The sequence below is a fragment of the Lampetra fluviatilis genome, chromosome 51 (assembly GCF_964198595.1).
Source record: "Lampetra fluviatilis chromosome 51, kcLamFluv1.1, whole genome shotgun sequence".
In the NCBI taxonomy this organism is placed as follows: Eukaryota; Metazoa; Chordata; class Hyperoartia; order Petromyzontiformes; family Petromyzontidae; genus Lampetra; species Lampetra fluviatilis.
In genome coordinates, this window is record NC_136325.1 from 8,362,760 (window position 1) to 8,386,967 (window position 24,208).

The 24,208-nt window shown below is 51.2% G+C and overlaps 1 protein-coding gene across 1 annotated transcript in view; it reads left to right on the forward strand.

The window, feature by feature from the left end:
- Nucleotides 1-24,208, forward strand: part of LOC144948912 (phospholipase D1-like) — a 114,458-nt gene that overhangs the window by 38,553 nt on the left and 51,697 nt on the right. Inside the window, exon 2 of the mRNA XM_078878628.1 lies at nt 11,000-11,131. The gene's annotated coding sequence lies outside the window, so the exon portion shown is untranslated. The remainder of the gene's footprint in view (nt 1-10,999; nt 11,132-24,208) is intronic.

Genomic DNA, 24,208 nt, shown 5'->3' on the forward strand with positions numbered 1-24,208 from the left:
GCAGGGATTCATCTTCTTGGTTCTTTCGGTAAAGTCACGTAGAAGGGAAGTAATAAATTAATAAACATAATAAATAATAAAATATATTTTTATTCTTTTATTACTTCCCTTCTACGTGACTTTACCGAAAGAACCAAGAAGATAGTTTAGTTTTATTTGTTTTTAGTGATTTGCGTACCTTTCTTAGACTGTGCACTCCTTTCGGGTCTTTTTTATATATATATTGTTTGTTGCAACTTTTTGACCCCCCCCCCCCCCCCCCTTACTGGACATTGAGATTATTTAGATTCTTTTGCTGCTATAAATGTCCAAATGATGGGGCCACTTTGTTGGGCTATCATTAGTGGCCAGGTCGCTTCTGAAAAATAAGTTAGTAACTCAGTGGGCTTTGCCTGGTTGGATGGGGATGGTTTAGTTTAATTTGTGTGTGTTATGATGATTTGTTCACCTTTATTTTACTTTGCACTACTATCTACTATCATGTTTTTGTATTGTTTGTTGTGATGCGCTTACCCCATGCCTCTAGAGCCGCATGACTCACAGGGTTATACCTCATAAATGAAACTCAAAAAACTACTGGACATCTATGAAAAAGAGTTTAATAGCTCATCGGATTCCTCCAGTATAAAATCAATATTCTGATTCTAAACCGTAAACATATCGCCGGAACAAATGAATAATATCTCACAATGACATTCAAAATAATGATGATTTAATACATTTTATACTGGCACCTGGCGTTCCTTACGTCGCAAAAGAAGGCGTTGCTTTCTGTTTCCACGGACCATCTTGCAGTGATTTCACGGTAGGGGGGCAATGTTGCTTCGCGTGAAGTCAATTGAGCAACAGTTTTTTTTTTGCTTCTGGTAAATAATAGCAGAGGATGAGAGAACCTCACTCGGACCTGGCCCAAGCGCCCTCGCGATGCGTTCCCAGAGAAGCGAGCGCTCATCAGACCGTTGGCAAAATAAAAAATTAACCCGTAAAAACAAAGTTTTCACTATAAATCCTTTATATGCGTGTTCAATGGGCCACAATCCAGCCCACATTGGTCTTTGAAACGGGCGGCTAGAGTCCTCTCGTCCTCTGGCTTGAGATGGCTGCCACCTATGGGTCAGATGATTGCCTGCCACCATTAAGCAATTGGTAATTCAATATTTAAAAAAAATACCTAAAAAGTGTAAAATTTTGAAAAAAAAGAAAAGAAATTGTCACGCACAACGAGTCTGTGTGCAAAATGTCAGCTCAATTGGATCGCGGGAAGTGGGTTAAAAAACGACCGAAAGATTTGCACGGTCGTAAGCGCGCAAGCAAGCAAGCAAGTGAACTTAATATAAAGGATTTAAAAATGGGGATTCGTTGTGCCATTGTGTATACGGGCAGTGCCGAATCATCCTAGGAGCAAAAGTAGCTACATATGCTACTGGCCCCACACTTTCAAGGGCCCCGCGCTAAATGCTGTCAAGCTATCAATTCCGGTTCAGTGATTCTGCACTTGCTCTACTACTATAGTACTATACCGCCTTAAACTTTTATGAACGACCCGGTGTTTAAGGTTAGCGATTTGTCGTATTATCTGGCTGTATAGCAAATGAAAAAATACAATTACTTTACTATGCGAGATAAACATTTGTGTTTTAATATTTAGTGTTTTATTGATTTATTTAGGGCCCCTTTCTAACATATGCTACGGGCTCCGCACTAGATTAATCCGGCACTGTATACGGGGATGCCGTTCCCGAGGGCGATGTCTTCTCTTTCGTTTGAGCGACGTATGAGGGCTTCGTATGTGGTGTCGGTAATAGCGCAATCGTTGACATGTTGTGTCGTCCGCCTCCCGCCACCCGACACAAACCGATGGACACAAAGTTGGCCTTGTCAAACAAACGTGCCAGACCGGCGTGTTGGAGAGTGGGCCACACACGCTTAACGACACAGTAAACTCTCGATTATCCGCGTGTGGTTTGACGATTTGCGGATTAACCGCGCACCTCATAAATGTGACGGAAATTAATAACTCGTGGATTTTCCCTTAAGCCCAAATTAATCATCTATAAAACAGTTATACATCGTAATTCTTGGAAATGTTTATTAGAAGTCACGTGCTTGAACCGAACAATTATGCTGCTAAGGGTTTAATCCGAAATCCACGTGAGCACCTCTACAGTACAGTAGTTGCCATATCTTTACAACAGTGGGAGGAGCTTGATTGATGTTGATTGGCGTGGCTCTGCTATCATCCACTTAGTGGGCCGAGTCTTCTGTACGGGCGCAGGAAAATTTGATCCGAAATCCACGTGAGCACCTCTACAGTACAGTAGTTGCCATATCTTTACAACAGTGGGAGGAGCTTGATTGATGTTGATTGGCGTGGCTCTGCTATCATCCACTTAGTGGGCCGAGTCTTCTGCACGGGCGCAGGAAAATTTGATCACGCGTGCATCGATCGTTAGTTTTTGGCTTAGAGATCTGCCGAAAATCGATGCTGTTGGATTATCCCCAATTTGAATTACGCGCGGCCGTCCTCTCAAACAACAACGTGCTTCTGACCCAAACATCATGAACCCAGATACTTGGAGAGACGTATACACTCCCAGGCACATAGACAGACTTACACAGAGACCCATAGACACACACGGAGACCAAAAGACTGACACAGACCCATAGACTAACATAGACCCATAGACTCACACAGAGACCCATAGACTCACACAGAGACCCATAGACTCACACAGAGACCCATAGACTCACACAGAGACCCACAGACTCACACAGAAACACATAGTCTAACATAGAGAGCCATGACTCGCACGGAGACCAACAGACTGACACAGACCCGTAGATTATCACAGATTCGCACAGATTCGCACAGAGACCCATAGACTCACACAAAGACCCATAGATTCGCACATAGACCCATAGACTCGCACAGAGACCCATAGACTCGCACAGAGACCCATAGACTCACACAGAGACACACAGAGACCCATAGAATCGCACAGAGATCCATAGACTCGCAACAGAGACCCATAGACTCGCACAGAGACCCATAGACTCACACAGAGACACACAGAGACCCATAGACTCACACAGAGACCCATAGACTCGCACAGAGACCCATAGACTCGCACAGAGACCCATAGACCTGCTCTACCAGTATCCCAGCACCTGGCCCGACCCGTGGGGACGACCCCACAACCCCCATCCCGGCAATCGGTCCTCTCCTGCTCATCATTCATCATTGCACCAAGTGCATTGCCTTCGGTGGAGTGTGACACCAAAGCCGAAAGAAAGCGGACAGAGCCCCCCTCCACCTCCCCCCTCTCCCCTCCCCCCTCTCCCCTCCCCCCTCTCCCCTCCCCCCTCTCCCCTCCCCCCTCGCCGACATCAAATCCCCACCAAAAAGATAGATCCCCGTGTCGCCTTAACAAACTGTTGGGGCAAGTGCTGTTAGCGAGCACCTATGAAGGCCGACACGGCACACGAGGGGGTGGGTGGCCAGCACCACGCCCGGCCGTCTTTGTCTCTCCAGTGGCGATGTTTAGACATCGCTCCAGATACTCATTTGAGGCCGAGTCGACCTAGGGCACACCCAGGACCGGTTCTGATAATCGTCGCTGGTGTTTGCCGTGAGCGGGAATCGAACTCGGATCGCCGGGTTCGTAGCGCAGCGCGCCAATCGCTACACCACCGCTCCCCGCAACCTACACACACACACACTTACGTGTCTTAATAATAATGTTATAATGGGTATCCCAAGTTAATGACGCGATCGCGAAATCGCAAGTGTTGCAGTGCCGCGTGCAACATGATGGAGCGCCGTGCGGCAAGCCTCTCTCCGTCGAGGCAATCTCGTTGCGGCTGGGTGGCTTCGGCGATGAAAATCCGCTTCAGTGGCAGAGACGACAGCCGGGCGAGGCTGAGCAATTGGCCACCGCGCTGCGTCGAGACGACTTGCGGTGCGTAATGAGGCAGTGCGGGACCGATTAGCCGCGATGCCACCGGCAAACCTTCGGAGCTGAGCGTTCAGCCGCAAGGAACCTCGCTAAAGTGCGTTGGGTGTTTTATTGTTGTTCCCCCCACACACACACACACACCGGGATACTTGCCGAGACGAGCCAAGCCTGAATCGAACCGTTAATCTCTGAATCTGGCTCGGGTTGGGGGGGGTGGCTGGGTTAATGATGTAAACATGTTTTTTTTAATATCTTGGGAAGAGTAGCCAAACGGTTGTTTTAATTGTCGTATTTGAATTCGGCACGTGAAAATCCATAATGAACGGCACATTCCATCTCTGAAGCAGACGTCTAAGAAATGTGTAGACCAGTGTCATTTGTGGTGACGGCACGGGCACGGCTCGGGTTACGTGGTGGGGGGGCGGGGAACAACCTGGCACCTCCCGAGCCAGCGCTGGCCCCCTGGCACGGCTCGGTTGTGCAGTGGAAAAAAAGGTTTCGGTGCCAAACAAAACGTCCTTCCGATCACAACCTCCGTTCCGTGGCAAGTCCATCCTATTCTGATGCTGCTAGATTCACACAGAGACCCACAGAGACCCACAGACTCGCACTGAGATCAACAGACTCACGCAGAGACCCATAAACTCACTCAGACCCACACACTCACACAGAAACCTACAAACCCACACAGACACCCACAGACTCACACAACGACCCAGATACTCGCACAGAGACCCACACACTCGCACAGAGACCCACACACTCGCACAGAGACCCACAGACTCGCACAGAGACCTACAAACTCATCACACAGAGACCCACACGCACACAGAGACCTACAGACTCACATTGATGCTGCCCCCCCCATCTCCCCAGACAATTAGCCTCCTCCTCCTCGGCATATCTGTTACGACACATCCTATCAGTCGCACGGCGCTTCTACTGGGAGCGCATCTCATCAGCAGCATCGATTCAATGCGAGCACAACTCTTGGCTCATAAGCAGAGTCAGGTTTGCTTTAGCTTCACATTTGACATACACATACTTATTTACACGTCCCATCAGCCGCCACGGCCTTCGCGGGAGTGCATCGTGTCATCAGTGTTGGTTCAAATCAAACAGATATGAACCGGCTTCAACATAATGTCTCAGGGCGCGTCTTTGCAGGAGTGGCTGAGTCATGGTCACGGAAGCACGCGGACTCGAAATCAAGGCATTGTCCATTGCGAGTGTGTGCGCGTGTGTGTGTGCATAGACTGGGTCTCAGTTTAGTAGCTGGTGCGGTGTGTAAACATCGCCACTGGGGAGACAAAGGCGGCAGGGTGTGGTGCTGGTCAACCCCACCTTGTGTGCCGTGCCGGCCTTCATAGGTGCTCGCTGACAGCACTTGCCTCTACAGTCTGTTAAGGCTACACGGGGGGATATTTTTGTCTGTATTATGTGTACAGCGTCTGCAGTGTGTGTGTACAGCAAGGAGTCTTGAGAACCCCCCCCCTCCATCAAGCCCCCTATCTCCCCACCCCCTACCCCCCTCCGTGTCGCACTCTTGGATGAAATCCAGTCTGACATCAGCTGGCGTTGCATTTGTGCACGGAGCACCCCCTGGGCTATCTGTGCAGCAGAGATGGAAACGGCACGGGCACGGGGAAATTGAATATTCTGAATGAAAATCGTGTCTTGTGTGTGTGTATATACACGCATGAAACAAAGACAAAGATCCCCCGTATAGCCTGTCCAGAATGTTGGGGAAAGTGCTGTTCGCGATTAGCACCTATGAAGGCCGGCATGGCAACCGAGGGGGTGGGTGGCCAACACCACGCCCGGCCGCCTTTGTCTCCCCAGTGGCGATGTTTATACCAGATAGTCATTTGAGGCTGAGTCGACCTAGGGGAGTCCTAGGACGGGTTCTGATAACACTGGTCAACACACTTTTTTGGCATAAGGTATTCCAACTGTTTTAAGGTAATTTTGGGGTGCTGATTCCAAATCTGGCATCAGTTTTTGTCTATCACATCAGGTTTTTGAGATATCAAATATTGCATTTTCAATAAAAACTGCAGAAGAAAAATATTAAATAAATGTGAATATCTACATAAAATTATATTATAAACACACTATCCTAAAAATACAGCACCATATTTTAACACTAAAGCAGTCACTGACTCGCAACAACTTGCAATCATAAGTGACAGAGTTAATTTCGGGTAAAATCAATGCAAATGGGGTATGCCGATAGCATAAACATGAGATGTGATAGAGCAAATCTAAGATCAGATTTGGAATCAGCACCCTGAAATTAGTCTAGAACAGCTGCAAAAGTCCAGGCCAGAAAAAAATGATTTTTTCGTTGACCAAGGACGCTGCAGTGGTGTAATTGTGAGCACACTGGATTTGCAATCCAGAGGTCGCAAATCTGGATTTATCTCCCGTCGTGGAAGTTGAGACAATGGTGCAATTTGCTTAAATCAAAGCCATCTATTTGACATACTTCATCAACTGTTTCTCGCTGTGGTTGTCCCCACCTGATGACGGACGCTTGTGTTGCGCCCGAAACGTCGTTATTTAATTTAGTTATTTTTATTTTATTTTCACCTCCGTGACTTTACCGAAAGAACCAAAGTGTATTAAATCACCTCCCCCCACTTTTGCAATTGGGTTCACCACAGTAGCGAGTCGATCCTGCTTGGTCACCAGGACGGTCAGCGTGGCAGAAAGGTGAAGGTGCAGCCCTGCAACTGCTGGCACGAGACGTATTGGAAGAGGTGGGAGGACCCACACGTGTGACCCAGCCTGCCTATCGACTCACCGTCTGGCACCCAAATTAACACAGTGACGGGGGGAGGGGAGATGGAATCGAAGCGGCCACCGCCTGTGTTGTAAGTGCGGTGGCGATGCCGACTGTTCGCAAGACCGCCACAATGCCAGCGTCTCACGACGGCAAGACGCCGCTCGGCTCTGCGGCTCGATGTCGCTGCACGCTTGGCACGAGCTGTGGTGAATGGAACACGTGGTCACCCCTTCTCCCGCGACTGAGGCACGCGTGTTCCCTCTCCCCTTGGCCTTTGAGTTCGCCCGTTCTTAGAAACGAGAAGCGGTGGCCACCGTTTGTCTGCGGCGAGCTCGACGTCCGTCTCGACACGTCGTTCATTCCCACATTCCCAGGGGCGCGGGAGAGCTTCGTTTAGCGATAATCCATCCGGCACAGCTGTTTTGTCGGCTGCTCGTCACCGCATCCGAAACGGGGCCCAAATAAGAATTCGGGGTTTTTTTTTTCAAGCGGCTGACGGCTTTGAGCGGTCGGAAGACGGATGCGCCGTAGGAACGTGTCGCCACTCCCCAATATATGGCTGAGTGCGGTCGAATGACCCCCCCACGCCCCCCCCAACCCCCGCCCCCGCAGCCCCCCACCACCTCCCACCCCCCGCCACGCCACGCCCCGCCTCCCGCCCCCCCTACCTACTACCCCGATCCCCCCTCGCCTCCCACCCCCCCTCGCCTCCCACCCCCCGCGAACCCACGCGGCATGATTGAGGCCCTCTCATCATCCAACAGTGTGATTGACAAACGGGATGTACACATGGAGCTGTCCCTCTAGATCGACTCGGCCTCAAATGAGTACCTGGTTGCGGTGTGTAAGCTAAACATCGCCACGAGGGAGACAAAGGCGGCCGGGCGTGGTGCTGGCCACCCGCCCCCTCGTGTGCTGTGCCGGCCTTCATAGGGAGCTGCTACTCGCTAACAGCACTTGCCCCGACAGTCTGTTGGAGGCTACACGGGGGATCTGTGTATCCCTTGAACATCCATCTCACCACCATTCCATTCCCGCGAGAGTTGTATTCCACTGATGTATTGTTATTGCGTTTGTGTGCCCAGTTTGCCGTAGCTCTGAGCTACCGAATGGATCTCATTCGGAGCCAAATGTTCCGAACAACGTTGGCTTCTGCCGTATTCTCGACGCACCCCGCTGTATTTTAATACAACAGTGTGTGGGCAACGTTTCACACTCTTCACGTCGATCTTATCGAGCCGTCTTTGGCTGCCACCGCTAATGGGCATTGACAGTCTCAGGAACTGTGTGTGTGTGTGCAGTACTTATAAGTAACTGCGTTACAGAAGTTGTGTAATTGCAGTATAAGTAAGTGCGTTTACTTACAAGTAACTCGTATACTTTATACATCCCTTGCGTCAACAGTCCACTGTGGGATGAGGGCCTGACCCACAAATGAGGACCTGACCCACGGCGTGCGGTTGCCTGATGGTGGGAGGGTGGTCGTCACATTGACCATACTTCACCGCGCCGGTCAGTGCCAGTAGGTTGGAGGTGGTTGTAATGAGTGCTGGCAATATAGCGACGTCGGGAACAGGGGGGGGGGGGGGCGTCGTATTTTGGGCAAAAAAATGGGTTGTCCAGCAGTGGATAGAGAATGGTTTTAACAACCTCACGTGTACGGCCACTTAATATCACGTCGTGTAATCGCGCACTTCTCGAACGAGGTTGTGGCGTTGACTTCGCCACGCACCTCGGATGAGCACGGTTTTGTCTACGTGTTACGGTGCGAAAGAGATCCAACGCACTGCAGTCGAACCTCGGGCTTGCACGCACGCACGCAGCCGCTGTTCAGTGAGCTGCCGGGCTCTGCGCAATGTTTATTGTGGTTTATTACACAGTAGGTCGCCGTGATGATTGGTGGGGCGGTGGAGGTTGGTAGATCTATGACCGGTCCTTAAAGCGAGCAATAACATTAAACAGCCGCCTTTGGGTTACTGATAAATATCCTGACAAATGGTGGTGCCGTAGCGCCAAGGCTTAGGGCATTAATAACGAGATGCGCAACTCACCTCTCCGTCTGGAAGGAGGAGCTCGGCGCGGCTCCCTGTGGTGGGTCCCCCACGTGTCATCCTAGGTCACGACAGTATTTCCTCCCTCCACAACCCCCGCACCCCCACCCCCAAGCCTGCACGTGCCATCGATGTTTCATCGAGCAGACGAAACAGTTTTCGCGACGGAAAGAAAGAAAGAAAGAAGCCGCCGATTCAACGAAGGGACAATTCACACGGAGTAATTGGTCGGAGCGGGGTGCCAAACGAAACGTCTGGCATTAATGGGTCGATTCATTGTAAAACGGTAATTTATGATACGATAAATACGTATGGGGTGAGCACGGCGGCGCAGTGGTGACACGTGCCTCGCAGCAAGAAAGGACCTGGGTTCGACTCCTGTTTGAGGTGCCCTGTGTGGAGTGTGTTTGTTCTCCCCCCTGGTCTGCATGGATGACCTCCTGTTCACCCCCCCCCCGTGCCACCCACAACCACAGCGGCTAAAACAAATGTTAACTGGCATTGGCCGTGATCATCTCAATGCTAAAAAAAAATTGCCTGCAAGCATGATCTCAATTGGGTTTACACAAAGGCAGCAACATTGCCCCTTACTGACACCAAAAAATCACTTGGCAGGAGCCTCTTGAAAAGAGAGACTTGGGTGAATGTTCCTTGGGGCGCCGTGGTGGTGAGATGTTATCTCCCTCTAGTCTGATTTACAGGAGGACGTGGGTTCCATCCCGACCCTGACGCCTGCTGTATATTCGGAGTCCGCGTGTCTCTCTCTCTCCCAGTAGACACGTGGATTAATTCTTTTTCTCCGGGTCCTCCTGTTTTTCGCTCCACATTTACAATCAACAATCACGCCTTGAGAGAATTTGGCTGACACTTGACGTTTCCACGTGACGAGTCATTTCGTTGAGCTATCATTTGTGATAGCCAGGTCGCTTATAAAAAAAATAACTACATAGCTTACTGGGCCTTACCTGGTTAAATAAAGCCTGGCAACCGGGTTATAAACGTAGCAGCCTGGCTAATGCAGCTACGCCACTGCAACCGAGTATTTTACTTCTCGGCAGCTATCTTCAGATCTGTCGGGGTGAATTGGAGATCGCCTGCTCGACTGCTCGCTCCTCGCTCATTCACTCGCTCGCTGGCATCACGCTCTCTCTCTCTCGTTGCCCGCCTCCGTGATGAAGACGAATGTGCCTGGGCAGCTCGCTGAGAGATCCCTTGAACTGAGAGATCCTTTAACTCGGGCCGAGAGGTCCTTGATCAGGGTCCGGATGACTTCCCGAATCCCACCGCGCACCCCCTTCCCATCTCGGGATGGTTTCGGTTTCAGACGGGAGTTTATTTCCGCCCATCTTGTTCGCATTATCAGGTTTGTTTTTTAACTCTGTGTGTTTTCTTTTCGTGCTCGCTTGCACACCTGTTTGTGTGTTTCACAGATTAACGTAATGTTATTGTTCGAATATTATTTGTATTGCGATATACACGTGTTTGCAGTTTATTTGCATATAGTGAATAAAGGGTTAGCTGGAAATTCCAGCCACCCACTTCACCTCACCCCTCCCCTCCCCCAAAACAGAATCAGAATCTTTATTTATCCTGTGGAAATCCGATGAGCTATGAAGCTCTTTTCCACAGATGTCCAGTAGGGGCGGGTCAGAAAGTTACATCGAACAAACAGTACAAAAACACGATAGGAAAGTAAATCACAAAATATGAGTTCAAAATGCGTGAGTACATCAATTCGGCACAATACAGGATCAACACAATAATTAATAATTTTAAAAATATTTATTTTTTAATATTTGGCGCAGTGGCCTCTCGTTTCTGCGGGAATTCAAATGAGCCCGCTGCAACGTACGTATCCAAATCGGGGGGAATAAACCGTGGGGTCGTAACAGCCCGAGTTGGTGCCCGTCATGAGGTTAAGATTAAATATCATCGAGTGGCAGGTTGTCGCCTGCCATGGCCACCTGGATGTGACATTGTAGCTGTTGCTCGGCACCTACAACAGCAGCAGCAGCGGCGGCAGCAGCAGCAGCAGCAGCAGCGGCAGCCGTACGAAAGAAAGAAGAAAGTGGCGTAGTTCCAGTCGCGTCTGGGTCAGCAACCCGGAAAATATTTGAGCACGGAGCACACCGCATCCAGTGGAGCCCTGCCGATGCCGATGCCAATAATCCTGATTTGTGTCTCGTTCAGTGGTGCAGCAGCAGCAGCAGCAGCAGCAGGAGGAGGAGGAAGAGAAGAAGAAGAAGAGGAGAGGACCCTGTCCTCTCGCGCCGTCTGCCGGGGTCAGGAGGTCATCGGCCATGGCCACGTGGGGCGCCCTCTCGGGCCAGCAGCAGGTGAGAGCTCGCTCGCTCGCTCGCTCGCCACGAACCGACACCGGAACGTGGTCCACCTCCTCCTCCTCCTCCGCCGGTTAGCCGGCGCCCGCGTACACGCGCGGCCATCCCGTTCGTCCGATCGGCTGCTGGATGGGTGGCCGCTCCACGCGCCGTGCGGCTCTTGGCAGTCGCTTGACAGTACTTCATCGCTTTGGCCTTCAGTGAGGGCCGGCCGAGGGCGGGAGTGGTTGAAGCACAGCGGGTTTCAACCCCCGCCCCCCTCCTCCCCCCCTCCACCCTCACGAGTGGGATCTTTCAGGCGGCGCAGGCTTGCGGCGTGGAAACCGCGCAGCGGTAACTTTTTTATTGTGCACGGGGAACGACGAAACACACATGGCGCACAACATGGAACACCACGCACCTTACAAACACAGGACAACAACATGGAACACCACGCGCCTTACTAAACATTCCGTATGTTATATCTCCCCCTTTCAAAACTCTTATTTGGCAAGGGCGTGCGTGGCCCTGAATGGAACGCGGGTCGATGTGTGTTCACGGCTTCATGTTTTGGGCCTTTGGAACCGTGATCCTCAGCTGCCGTGATAGATATTTAGTTCGAATAACGTGCAGCTCGGCACCTAGCACCTGCTCGTCATCTCAAGTGTCCTCCCGCAGCTTGTGACCATCGTTCTGAAGACATATTTGGTGGCTGCCACGTTGTCGTGACGCGGAGCGACACCTTGCGAGCGACATCGCGAACCAGGCAAGGTTCTTGAGCTTGGGAGCGCACGCAACCGGTTCAGATATCGGCCACGGATGTCGGTCGTGAGCTCACCACTCCTGAGACAAAGATGCCACGTCTGATTCTAGATTTGAAGCTTTCGTGACTGCAAGGATTCATCCTCTTAGGTTGTTTCGGTAAAGTCACGTTAGGTAAAAAATAAATAATAAAAATAATATAAATAATAATTGAAATAAAATAATAAATCACGACGTTTCGGAGGCAACACAAGTCGTCATCAGGTGTGACCGTCACAGCTAAATCCTCACTTGATACGGTAAATCTGGCTGTGACGGTCCCACCTAATGACGGAGACTTGTGTTGCCTCCGAAACGTCGTGATTTATTATTTTATTTCTATTATTATCTCTATTTTTATTATTATTTTTTTACCTACGTGACTTTTCATCTTCTTGGTCCTTTCGGTAAAGTCACGTAGAAGGGAAATAATAAGATAATACAAATAAAAATAATAAAATATTTCTCACGACGTTTCGGCCACAACCGCAAGCAGCCGTCCTCAGAAAGACAGTCTTTCCGACAGACCTGTTCTTCACCTGAGGACGGCTGCTTGCGTTGTGGCCGAAACGTCGTGAGAATTATTTTATAATGTTTTATTTGTATTATTTTATTATTTCCCTTCTACGTGACTTTACCGAAAGAACCAAGAAGATTAATCCCTGCAGTCACGAAAGCTTTAAATCGAAATTCTACGTGACTTTACCGAAAAAAACCTAAGAGTATGCCACGTCTGCTTTGCCTTCAATAGACTGGGCGCACGCGCTCCGATAGCACTCACGATCTGACACGCATCATAACAATAACAGCCGCGATGTGCAGGGCACGCATCTGTCGCGAAGTCGGATGTTACTATTCCATCGGGATGTCTCGGAGACGGGAAAGGAAAAACGAAATGGTGTGCGTGGCTAGGAGATGTTAACTACCTCGCCTGGTATACAGGAGGTCGTGGGTTCAACCCCCCCCCACCCCCCTAGGTGCGTGACGTCATTTATGGACGGCCCCTTACCTAGTAAAATAAAATAAAAGTTTTTAAGTTTTGCCTGCAGTGCCCGAGGAAGCCTCGTCTGTAGATAGCGCGTCCGTGCGAGGTGCGGTGTGTAAACATCGAGAGAGACAAAGGCGTCCGAACTGCCTCCGCGCAGCCGAGGTGGTAACGGGGGTGGAGGGGGGTGAGGGAGAATGACAGAGACTCACTCGGCAGGATTTCCGACGCGGGCAAAGTCCACGTGCTCACGTGGGCGACCACAAATATTTTGAGAGGAAAAAAAAGCCAGCAAGTCATTTGCATCTTCAAGGCAAGGTTTGTGGGTGGGGGACCTCACGTGGAGTTTTTGTGGAGTAGGAGTGGTCCCAGGCATTTCTCCCACTCCTGTGGGGGAAATGCGTCTTGCTGTTTTGTTATGGAGACAAAGGCGGCCGGGCGTGGTGCTGGCCACCCACCCACCCCGTGCCGGCCTTCATAGGTGCTGCTACGACTGGCCCACAGTGTCTGTTAGAGGCGACACGGGAGTGATCTTCGTCTTCAACACATTCCTGCGGAGGGAGCTGGTAGGAACGTTGGGTTGCTCGGTCAATGGCCAGGGTCAACGGCGGCGTGGTGTATTCTGCAAATATGGCCGACTGTGAGGGCGGGCACAAGCCGGCGTGAGTAGGTTAAACGTTGAGTTTTATAAGGGCACCACGGGGTGACCAGCCCCACCCCTCCCCACCCAGATGCACCCCTCCCCACCCAGCCCCTCCCCACCCAGCCCCTGCCCTCCCCACCCAGCCCCTCAACCACCCTCCCCACCCAGCGCCTCCCCACCCAGCGCCTCCCCACCCTCCCCACCCAGCCTCTCCCCACCCTCCCCTTTCCATCCAGCCCCACCCCTCCCATTTTTGGATGCACGACGGACGGACGGACACAATAATCCCCTGTGGGCTGGTGTAACCAGGAGGTTCCTACCGGTATTATTTATTTTCTCAATGTAAACGGAGGGTAGGGGGGTGGTGGTGGTGGTGTAGACATCGCTGCAAAGAACTCGCCGAGCGGGTTTTAGTAGACCCCGCGAACGCCACCTCCCCCTCCCCGGGTCCTGAGCGCCACCCAAGTCACTCGGCAGCCAGGTTCGCAGACACCACCACGGCGCCCACCGCTCTCCACCCTCTCCCAACGCGTGCCCCCCCCCCCCCGCGACTCTCCTCGGAGAGGCCCCCCCAAGACTCGCACACCCAGATGAGTCGCGAACTCTCCGCCGACGCCGCTCGCTAAAGGAGGGGGGAGCCGCCCCACCTCCTCCTCCCCCCACCACCTCCTCTGCTCGTCGCGTCGTTCATAGCGAGGTACGAGCGAACGCTGCCAACGAGGCTGGGTCTCTGTGTCTGGGTCGGTGGGTGAGCGCAGTGGGGACATCGCATCGGTGCCACGTACGCACGGACACCGAACCGCTTGCGGACTCGCAGAAGACTCGGTCTGTGAGTGGGTGGTGAGTGTGTGTGTGTGTGAGCGTGTGCGTGAGTGTCAGAGTGTGCGTGAGTGTGCGTGAGCGTGTGCGTGAGTGTCAGAGTGTGTGTGAGTGTGCGTGAGTAAGTGTGAGTAAGTGTGAGCGTGCATGAGCATGTGAGAGTGTGCGTGAGTGTCTGAGTGTGTGAGTGTGTGTGAGTGTGCGTGAGTAAGTGTGAGTGTGCGTGAGTGAATGTGAGCGTGAGTGTGTGTGAGCGTGCATGAGTGTGTGTGTGGTGAGTGAGTGAGTGTGTGCGTGAGTGTGTGCGTGAGTGAGTGAGTGAGCGTGCGTGAGTGTGAGTAAGTGTGAGTGTGAGGATGCGTGAGTGTGCGTGCGTGTGAGTAATTGTGAGTGAGTGTGAGTGTGTGTGAGTGTGTGTGAGTGTCAGCGGGTGTGTGAGCGTGCATGAGTGTGTGTGTGGTGAGTGAGTGAGTGTGTGCGTGAGTGTGTGCGTGAGTGAGTGAGCGTGCGTGAGTGTGAGTAAGTGTGAGGATGCGTGAGTGTGCGTGCGTGTGAGTAATTGTGAGTGAGTGTAAGTGTGCGTGCGTGTGTGAGTGTACGTGAGTGTGTGAGAGTGTGAGTGTGAGGATGCGTGAGTGTGCGTGCGTGTGAGTAATTGTGAGTGAGTGTAAGTGTGCGTGCGTGTGTGAGTGTACGTGAGTGTGTGAGAGTGTGAGTGTGAGGATGCGTGAGTGTGCGTGCGTGTGAGTAATTGTGAGTGAGTGTGCGTGCGTGCGTGTGTGAGTGTACGTGAGTGTGTGTGAGTGTGCTTGAGTGTGTGCGGGTTGCGTGTGCGGGCAGCGGTAGTGTAGCTGGTAGCGCGCTGCGCTACGAACCCGGCCACGCGGGTTCCATTGCCGCTCACGGCCAACACCAGTGAGTGACTTCCCCTAGGTTGACTCGGCTTCAAATGAGTACCTGGTGCGGTGTGTAAACATCGTCACTGGGGAGACAAAGGCGTCCGGGCGTGGTGCTGGCGACCCACCACCTCGTGTGCTGTGCCGGCCTTCATAGGTGCTCGCTAACAGCACTTGCCTCAAAAGTGTGTTAAGGCTACACGGGGGATCTTTGTCTTTGTGTGAGCTGCAGATGGTAAAGGTTATTACACTGGTCAACAAAATAAAAACATTTTTCCTGGTCTGGACTTTTGCAGCTGTTTTAGACTAATTTCAGGGTGCTGATTCCAAATCTGATCTCAGATTTGCTCTATCACATCTCATTTTTATGTTATCGGCATACCCCATTTTCATTGATTTTACCCGAAATTAACTCTGTCACTTATGATTGCAAGTTGTTGCGAGTCAGTGACTGCTTTAGTGTTAAAATATGGTGCTGTATTTTAGAATAGTGTGTTTATAATATCATTTTGTGTAGATATCCACATTTATTTAACATTTTCTTCTGCAGTTTTTATTGAAAATGCAATATTTGATATCTCAAAAACCTGATGTGATAGACTAAAACTGATGCCAGATTTGGAATCAGCACCCCCAAAATTACATTAAGACCGTTGGAATACCTTATGCCAGAAAAAGTGTGTTAACCAGTGTTATTGTTGCTGCTGTGCTTGATTACACAGTGAAGCCTTAGCGAGTCTCCTGACGATCCAAGAAGGTTCCTGCCACGTTTACGACAACGCCAAGGTGCAGTGTTGTACGTTGTGTTTCATAACTGGCGGTAAATCTCGCGCGGATGGTAGGGGCCACGATCTCGAATAATAATAATCCGCCAGCGGCGAGACGGCCCGCCAACACTCTGAAGGTTACGAGTTCTTCTTATCCTGCTTGACTCGGCCCATCATCTCTCCCGGGTCGATAAAACGAGTACCCACTCTTTTTTTGGTGAGGCCTGGCTTGCGTTTGGATCGGCAGGCTCATGCAGGGGTGTGGGGGGGGGGGCTACATCGCGGGGAAACGAAGGGTGGCAGTGCAGAAAAAAATCTGTTGTATTGCACTTCTATGCTCCCGCTGTCCACCACACTGCCCACCCCGCTTCGACCCTTTCCGTTCACTTCACGAAAGGTCACGGTCAAGCAGCCTCCGCCCCCCCCCCCCCCCCCGTTACTTTTGCAAATGCCCTCTCCCAAGTTCTCACCTGGTTGAATCGACGTAAAAAACTTGAAAGAGCAACTTTACTCTGCTTGGTGAAGTGTTGGGAAATAACCAGCCGGGCTTGGGGGGGGAGGGAGACCCCCCCTCCCCCTCATCCACAAGTGGATTGAACAAACGAGTCCTTCGCGGCAGTACAGTAACGCTTTAGAGTTGCACCACACAGTGACAGCATTCCAGCATCAGCTGAAGCTTCGTCTGGGCTCAACGTTAAGCCCGGGGACACTGGCGATGACATTTCGATGGCCAGCCTGGTGTGTGTGTGGCGTTTGCTGACGACGCGTAAATATTTGTTCGCGTTGCTTCCACTATTCCGACGTTTCAGCACCAGTCGTTTTGCCTTTCCGAAGGGACCGACGCAAGTTTTGGCGACACTGACCCAGTGGCATGAACTTGTGTTGCCTCCTGCTGTACCTCGGTTTTTTCCCCCGCTCAGATGTTCCCCGGGCAGATGCTCGTTTCCCGGACCCGTCCGGGTTTGGAGCGGACAGCCCAGGGAATTGGCGTCTGTGTTCGGGTGGCAGGGAGTGATTGGTGTCGAGTTCTGTCGACGGCGGTTTTGCGTTGAGAACTATAACAGTAAACTTCAGCGCAGCTCTGAAAATTATCGACCCAGTGCCCTCTGAGGAATATTTCCTGGTTTGGCCTCCAGTGGATAAAGTGGCAACCCACCTCGTAGTTTTCCAACTCATTAATTCACTTGGCAATAAACCCGCCCACTCACACTCACTCGCTCACCCACCCGCCCACTCAGCGCCACGTTCACTTACCCACGAGGGTTGCCACGTGCCTGAGAATTGGCGCGTGTGTGTCCAGGTGTTGGGAATTGATTGCGACTGAGATCTTGTGACATTGCGTTGAACTTGGTTGCATTCTGCTGGACAGCATGGACAGGCCTACGCTGAATTTCGATTTAAGCTTTCGTGACTGCAGGGATTCATCTTCTTGGTTCTTTCGGTAAAGTCACGTAGAAGGGAAGTAATAAAATAATAAAAATAAAACATAATAAAATAATTCTCTCAACGTTTCGGCCACAACGCAAGCAGCTGTCCTCAGGTGAAGACCAGTTCTGTCGGGGAGACAGCGTCTGAATGGAGCGTCTATTTAAGCTGGGTTGGAAGGGGGAAAGTGTTTACGCTGATTGAGAACAAGGTCTGTGGCAACACGATCCGCGGCCCTGATGCAAGGAATGACATGGGCCCCTGCCACCCGTGTCTAATCCCATTTGATCTTCCTATCAATCCACTACTGGATGACCTCCTTCCCGTGCCGTGAGTCATGGGGGAGGGGGGGGGGGTATTTGACCGTACTTCAGAATCAGAATATTTGTTGATACTGGTGGAATCCGACGAGCTATGAAGCTCTTTTTAAATCCTTTATATTAAGTTCACTTGCTTGCTTGCTTGCTTACGACCGTGCAAATCTTTCGGTCGTTTTTTAACCCACTTCCCGTGATCCAATCGAGCTGACATTTTCCACACAGACTCGGTGTGCGTGACAATTAATGTTCGTGAAAAAAATGTTTTAAATTTTTTACCCTTTTTAGGACAAAAATATTATATTTAATTACCAATTGCTTAATGGTGCCATGCAATCACCTGACCCATAGGTGGCAGCCATCTCAAGCCAGAGGACGAGAGGACTCTAGCCGCCACGCATATAAAGGATTTATAGTGAAAAACTTTGTTTTTACGGGTTATACTTGTTCACCACTCTGGTCAGTACGGGTGGGTGAATACAAGACTCGTGAGGACCCCGGTAGCACAACTTCCTTCCACCGTTGCAGCGCATGAATTTGGCAGTGCCAGGGAGGCCCCCCCCCCCCCCAGTTATAACCACGGCACTCCCCACGTGATGTGTGTCCCCTCCCCTTCTTCCTCGTCCGGCACCTGGGCGTTTGCCACCCGCAGGGTCTGGTGCTATCGCGCGCCCCCTTACACACTCGGTAGCAGCCGGGGGGAGGCATGAGACGCGGTGGATTCGGATGGGTTCAATCACTGTCGTTTTTATTTTTGGTAGGGAATGTGCTCTGGCCGGTACCGTTGCTTTGTTTTTTTTTGCTCGTCGTACGTGCATCTCGATGCAGTATTATTCGTGCCGCAGCATTCCTTTGCAAGTGGGTGCTTTTTTGTTGCTGCTGTTGATTTATTTTTTTATTCCGGACCCAGTAGAAATTTGTTTTAAAAAAAAATGTTTCGACCGTGTGGAAATACAGGTCTGGCTTATCACACCAGCGGTAGACTCAGGTCGCCCGAGAAGAAGACCTGGCCTCGGTTAACCTCCCTCGCCCCATCGCCGCGAGCAATGCCCCGAAGCGTCACCTCGTGGGGGGGCGGTCGGCTTCCTTAGACACGCGTCGGTGGTGGTGCCCTGGGGGAGTGGAGTTACCGCTTCGGCGCAACCTGGGGCCTGGGGGATGCATTGCAGCAGCCACGTGAGCCAACTCCGCCAACTCCAACAGTTGGACGGACAATCTTTGCGGTCACTTCTATTCTGCTCTCCGCTGGATTTGTAAAGCGCCTTTCGCGAAGGCGCTGGACAAATGCTTTTGCTGACTGCGGCACAAAATAAATGGCAAAGTAAGGGGGAGGGTGGGTGAGTAAGGGGAGGGTGGGTGGGGTGGGGTGTGGTGGGGTGGGTAGATGGGTGGGTGGGTGTTGTGTGGTGGGGTGGGTGGGTGGGTGGGGGTGGGGTGGGTGGGTGGGGTTTGGTGGGGTGGGTGGGTGGGTGTTGTAGTTGGGGTGGGTGGGTTTGGTGGGGTGGGTTGGTGTTGTGGGTGGGGTGGGTGGGGTGGGTTTGGTGGGGTAGGTGGGGTAGGTGGGGTGGGTTTGGTGGGGTGTTGTGTGGTGGGGTGGGTGGATGGGGTGTGGTGGGGTGTGGTGGGGTGGTTGGGGTGTGGTGGGGTGGGTGGGTTTGGTGGGGTGGGTGGAGTGGGTGTTGTGGGTGGGGTGGGTGTTGTGGGTGGGGTGGGGTGGGTGGGTTACTACGGCCGTTCGTGACCGGGTTTGGAAAATGAATGAGATGTGGGCAGCAGGAGAAGGAGACGATAGTGCAGCGGTGGGGGGTGGGGGGGGTGGTGGGGGTGGTGGGGGGGGGTGGGGGTGGGGGGTGAATGAGGAATGGGTACTGCGTGATAGTGGATGATTCTGGTAGGAAGGGGGTGGATGGTACGGTACGAAGTGAGTGCACGGAATTATAGAGTCGGGTCAGTGGGGCGATCGGCTGAGCGTCAATGAGAGTGGGTTGGGGTGGCAGGGGCAAGTGCTTTGGTATATTGAGACACTTCCAAGACGACGAATGTTCGTGCCCGCGGGAGGAAACTGAGAGTGCCCGAGGAAAACTCCACGAGTGCGATGGGTTCAGTTCAGTTATGAGTTCACGCTGAAGTATCCTGTGAGCTCAGACGCTCATGAATAGGGTTTCATCAACAAAAGCATCGTCGATTACTTGGCAAACACAACGTATCATAAACCTCGCCAGCCCCCCCCCCTCCCCCGTTTCCCTGTCATCGCCCTTCTTTGCCCATCCCTTCCCCTCCCAACACTCAAAGCCCATCGGCTCTTTTCCCCATCGGCCGATTGCTATAATGTACCCTTTATAATTCTTGTAAAGTGCTTTGACCGCAGCGCTGCGTAAAATCCCAGGTAAGATAATGCTAAGGCCGCCAGAAACATTAAAAATGTAAGATAAATAAGTAATGAAGAATCAAACAACTAATGTAGAGCATATTTCGAAATAACCCTTTAAATATTTAACTAAAGTGAGGATTTCGGTGAAAAAATATATTGCAAATAACGCGTGATAACGCAAATGGTAAAAGAGTTTCCCTGAGAAACAACGCGAAGAGGGGGGGGGGGGACAGATGGAGATGATGAAGGCTGCATTTCACCGCCTCGTGATATGAGGCGGGAGTTTCGCAGCCCATCCGTGTGCGATCCACGAACTCTCGCTCGTGATGCCGCAGCTGCCTCCACGGTGCTGCCATCGTCACGGGCAGACGCTCGGCGCAGCGTAGACGCCACCGCAAAGAGGTGTTTGCCGTCTGTCAGCTCTTCTAGCATGTGCACCTGTTGGTCTCTTTTAGCCCCGCCCCCCCCCCCCCCCAATACGTTCCATTCATTGGCTACCACATTCAGATAAGCCCCTCCCCCCCCTACCTCCCCCCTTAACTTGGATTTAAGAACTTGAATCTTGGAATTTTTGCCACACTTGATACAGTAAATCTAAATTTCGATTTAAAGCTTTCGTGACTGCAGGGATTCATCTTCTTGGTTCTTTCGGTAAAGTCACGTAGAAGGGAAGTAATAAAATAATAAAAATAAAACATAATAAAATTATTCTCACGACGTTTCGGCCACAACGCAAGCAGCCGTCCTCAGGTGAAGAACAGGTCTGTCGGAAAGACACCTGAGGACGGCTGCTTGCGTTGTGGCCGAAACGTCGTGAGAATTATTTTATTATTATTATTTTATTATTTCCCTTCCACGTGACTTTACCGAAAGAACTAAGAAGACAGTAAATCTAGCTGTGACGGTCCCACCTGATGACGGAGACTTGTGTTGCCTCTGAAACGTCGTGATTTATAATTTTATTTCTATTATTATTTCTATTATTTTTATTTTATTATTTATTTTTTACCTACGTGACTTTACCGAAAAAAACCTAAGAGTATGACGAGAGGAGTTGTGGAATCACGCGAGACGTCTCGAGGGCTGTCACGACGACACGTGAAACCCCTCTTGAGTCGCGCTCGCGCAGCTCAAGAGGGGTTTTCAAGCGACATCATCTTCTTTTTAAATCCTTTATATTAAGTTCGCTTGCTTGCTTGCTTGCTTACGACCGTGCAAATCTTTCGGTCGTTTTTTAACCCACTTCCCGTGATACAATCGAGCTGACATTTTCCACACTGACTCGTTGTGCGTGACAATTAATTTTCGTGAATTTTTTTTCCAAAATTTTACACTGTTTAGGGAAAAAAAAATATTTAATTACCAATTGCTTAATGGTGGCAGGCAATCATCTGACCCATAGGTGGCAGCAATCTCAAGCCAGAGGACGAGAGGACTCTAGCCGCCACGCATATAAAGGATTTATAGTGAAAAACTTTGTTTTTACGGGTTAATTTTTTCTTCGTATGGCTGGGGACGCAGTCGTGATTTGATGTCGAGGTTAAGCGATCCATTCAACGGCCTCAGTCAGGCGAGGCAGAGCGAGTGGTCTCGTGATGCAACCGGGAATGGATCTCTCAGGAGGCAGGAGTTAAGTGCTTTAAATTATTTATTTTTAAACATTTTCTTTTTTCGGGTAAGTGCCCGCTGAGCGAAGTCGCTCTTGTCAAGACGCGACCTGGCTATCACGAATGGTAGCTGCTGCTCAAAGAAGCGGCTGATCACGTGGACATGTATAGCGGACAAATAAATACTCTAAACGCGTGTTTCTAAACGCGGAGAGGGAAAACCGGAGGACCCGGAGTAAAAATCCACGCGACCACGGGGAGAGAGAGAGACACGCAAACTCCAAATATATACAGCAGACATCGTCAGGGTGGGGATCGAACCCACGACCTCCTGTAGACCAGGCGAGGTCGTTAACATCTCCTAGCCACCGTGATAATAATGAGAGAGAGACACGCCAACTCCAAATATATACAGCAGGTATCGTCAGGGTGGGGATCGAACCACGTCCTCCTGTAGACCAGGCGAGGTCGTTAACATCTCCTAGCCACCGTGATAATAATGAGAGAGAGAGAGACACGCAAACTCCAAATATATACAGCAGGGCATCGTCAGGGTGGGGATCGAACCCACGTCCTCCTGTAGACCAGGCGAGGTCGTTAACATCTCTTAGCCACCGTGGCGCTAATGAGCGTCATCTCCATCATCTCCATCATCGTCACCATCGGCACACCACCCTCCTCGTGCACCATGCACTTTGGTTCGACAGTTTTCACGGCTAAATTCCCTGTGAAGTTTTGTCAAGTTTCATTTATTTGGTATAGCCCTGTGAGCCCTGCGGCTCTTAAGTCGGGTGCAACCGCAAACAAAATATGAACATCTGCTTGGTTCTTTCGGTAAAGTCAAGAAGATGAATCCCTGCAGTCACGAAAGCTTTAAATCGAAAAATATGAACAGATAACATCTTAAAGCGACGACGCGCAACAAAAACATCCTGGATAAACCAGCAAATCTTTTTTAAAAAACGCTGTGTGCAAAGATCCCAGTGTGATGCAAGTCAAACAATAACAACCATAACACAATTTAGATTACCCATGTTTTTAAAATCAACAAAATAATGCTATAAAAACAACAGTAATCATAAGAAATGATTTAAATTGAACAATAAACGATATATAACATGTACGATCACGATGATGATGATGATGATAACAACAGCTACGGGGTGTAGGCTACCTATGAGATATTTGACTTTGTTGTTGTCAGCAGTTCTCACCCCACCTGGCATTGGATGGCGGGGGGAGACATTTACGCAACTCGTGACGCCATTTCTCTGCCATGCCTCTCTTTCTGTCATGCCTCTCTCGCTCTGTCATCTCTCTCTGTCGTGTCTCTGGCTGTCACCATAAGCACCGCTTCAGGAGAGTTGTTGCCCAACAAGCCGCGTTACGTAACCGTGGCCCCACAGGCACCGTGACCGTCATTGTTATTACAAAAAAAATAATCTTAAAATATCCTGCTATTTAAAATCTCCAGGATTTCATATCAGTAGTCGCCGTGGAGGATGGATGCCAATTCCTGTAGAGGCTCCGGGTCAATGCCGGCACGGGCTGGCAAACCCCCCACCCGCCCATGCCTCTTCTTCCCATGGCGCTGTTGATTTCGAGTCTCATTGTCACCCGTGCCAACGCCCACCGCTTCTGTTGCCGTGCGGGGTTCGCGTTTGGCCGGGCGGACGCGGTTGCCATCCGGTGTCAGAGTGCCAAGGATCGCTCTCTTGTTGAGGAGGATGAGAGAGAGGGAGGAGGAGGGAGGGAGGGAAAATCACGAGACTTGCTCCCGGCCACGTTCAATGCCCCGGCTTTTGTCAGTTGCTTATTGCGGGATTCGCTCCCCACCGGCCCACGAGGAGGGGGGGAGGGGGTGATACATGCAGGATCTCTGGGTGGCTGGGGGGAGACATTTAAGTAAAAGAGCTTCATAGCTCATCAGATTCCTCCGGTATAAATATCCTGATTCCGAATTCCTTGCGCCAGGGCTAAGCGCTCGCCACCGCCGATTGAGATCCACCCTGTGTGTGTTGCGACTCCCCCCATCGCGAGCTTTCTCACCGCATCTCTTCCGAGATAATCTGGTGAGAGCGAGAATTCTGCCCAGCCGCGGTGTGCGCGCGCGCGCGAACAATTTCATCGCTCGCCCCTTCCACCCGCGATCGTGTTTCCCGTTTGATGCGTTCTGGGCAGTGCACGTGGAGGGCGAAAACAAACGCGCACGGGCGCGCGCACGGGCTCGCGCGCGTTGTAGCCTCCGTCCCATCCGGTCCGGTGGTTTCAGTCACAGGGCGGGGAGGGGAGGCTCACGATCGCAAGGTTTGCGAGTTTACATCCCGGTTGAGATGTTCGACTCGGCCCATCAACCCTCTCTCCGGGGTGGATAAAATGAGTACCAACTTTGTGGGGGGGGGGAGGGGGGGCGTCTGCAGTGCTTGTCCGATGAAGAGTCTCGCCCCCACTTGCCATAGTAATG